Here is a 2,500-nt window from a genome sequence, read left to right on the forward strand (position 1 = left end):
TAAGGCCTTTTCTGCCATGAAAAAATCCATTTAGCCTTCCATTAATTGAGATAGAATAAGATGTGGTCGATACACATTCCATAATCCAACCAGTCATTTGATCCGGAAAGTTTAGATGAGTGAGCATATCTCTTAGGAAACTCCACGAGACACAATCATAAGCCTTTCTCAAATCATATTTCAGTAGACATCTGGGAGATACTCTTTTTCTGCCATAACCTCTTATCAGTTCCTGAATCAAATAGATATTTTCCACCATACTCTTCCCTTTAACAAATGCAGCTTGGGCAGGATTGATCAAATCCTCAAGGCAGGGAGTGATCCTACCAGCAATCAGTTTTGCAATAACCTTATACAGAACGTTACAGCATGAGATTGGGCGATAATCCCCTACTGTAGAAGCATGGACTGACTTCGGAATTAGAGCCACACTAGTATGATTGATTTGCTTCAGCAGCTTGCCACTTTGGAAAAATTCTTTTACTGAAAGACAAAGATCATGACCAACTATATTCCAAGATTTCTTAAAAAAACCAGCTGAATAGCCATCAGGTCCAGGGGCTTTATCATCCCCTATGCTAAACACAGCAACTTTAATTTCCTCCTCAGTGAAAGGTCTCATCATATCTCTTCTTCTTTGTTCATTCAGAATTGCTCCTTCTTTAATAACTTGAGGATTCAACTTCTCACAGTTTACATCTGTACCCAGGAGTTGAGCATAGTAATTAACAAATCCAGCTGCAACCTGATCATGTGAATTAGTATACTCCCCATTCTCATTCATTATAGAGGAAATATGGTTTCTAGCTCTATTCCTCTTTAGCAGTGCATGAAAGTATGCAGTGTTCCTGTCACATTGCTTCAGAAATTTATATTTAGTCATCTGGGAAATAAACATTCTGTTTGCCCTTTCCAGTCTGACAGCAATTTCTTTCTTCATGTGCATTTCCTTTTGTAGTACTTCAGATGTCGGGTCATCATGTAACTTCCTTTGGCTTTCTATCAATTCATCATAAGCCTTCTCAGTGCGGACAGATATGTGAGAGAAATGTACAGCATTCAGTGTTTTCAATGGCCTTTTCATAGCTTGCAGTTTCATGACAAAATTATATTGTTTGTACCCCTCAAAAGATCTTTGCCAGTTCTCACAGACAGTTGCCTGGAACTCAGGATGTGAAGTCCACATATTAAGAAATTTAAACGGGAGTTTACCTGCCTTAAATTCTTCAAAGATCGATATCAAGGCCACAGAATGATCTGACAGGGTACCAGGGAATTGGAAGAGGACCTGAGATACCCAATCCTTTGCATACCAAGCCTGGTTAACCATCACCCTGTCCAGTTTACACCAGACACGACCATTTGTCCATGTAAGTAGACTACCTGATGATTTTAAATCAGATAACCCAGTCACATTAAAACAGTCACTAATATCCTCCACATCATACGCAGTAACAGGAACTCCATTTTTCTTCTCATCATTGTTTAGGACACAGTTAAAATCTCCTGCTATCATCCAGGGACAGGCAATAGCAGAGTTAGTGAATATGATGTCCCTCCACAGATCTCTTCTGGCCACAATAGTATTAAAACCATAGATAAAGCTTACCATACATTCATTCCAGGATACTTTACATTTAACAACACAGTGAATAGCTTGTTCACTTTTATGATGCACCAGTAGCTCCACTTTGTTCGGATTCCACAAAATTAGAATTCTCCCAGCATTATGCATATCAAAATTGTTAACTTGTTTCCAAGAACAGAATTTCATCTCCATCGTTTTCCCCAAACTTTCAAAAGTCAGCTTAGTTTCCAGAATCCCCATCAGATCCAGATTATTCTTTCTTATGAGGTCTTCGACCCCTTTTTTCTTCAGAGGCATATTAAGGCCTCTGATATTCCACATGCCGATCTTCATTTCATGCAAGGGGGTGTAGGACCCCCATTAACATTTTTCTGATTGTTTGCCCCACCCTTCTTGTTATTACCTTTTTTCCTTGTCATACCAGTACCAGAGGAGCCTCCTTTGCTAGATTGGCCAGGGCCACTGGGTTTGGCACCAATGGCCATTAAACCACAAACAACTTGTTGGCCAGGAGAATCACCTGTTTCATTGCTGCATTTAGTCTGGTTTTCATTACTTACGGGCTCATTCCCAGTTCTCTCCACTTGAACATTATCCATTTGATTCTCTTTGCTTTCAGTTTGAGTACATACTGCATCAGAATTTACTTTCTCCATCATCTCTAGTTTGTTCCTGTCCCCTTCCAATTCAGGAAATAGGTCACAAATCATGTTATCACAGTTTCCATTAGTGTCCTCTGAGATATTTCTCAAAGAACAACCTTTTTGGATTGGATCAATATCAAAAGTAGAGCCAGAATTATTTCCACATTCTCCTGAAATCACACTCCGGTTGTCATTAGAACTGATTTTTTCTTTTCCTTTGACCATTTGTCCCTGTGTGTTAGTCTGCGAGTTCACATTTTTATTTTCA

The sequence above is a fragment of the Malania oleifera genome, chromosome 7, assembly GCF_029873635.1.
Source record: "Malania oleifera isolate guangnan ecotype guangnan chromosome 7, ASM2987363v1, whole genome shotgun sequence".
NCBI lineage: Eukaryota > Viridiplantae > Streptophyta > Magnoliopsida > Santalales > Ximeniaceae > Malania > Malania oleifera.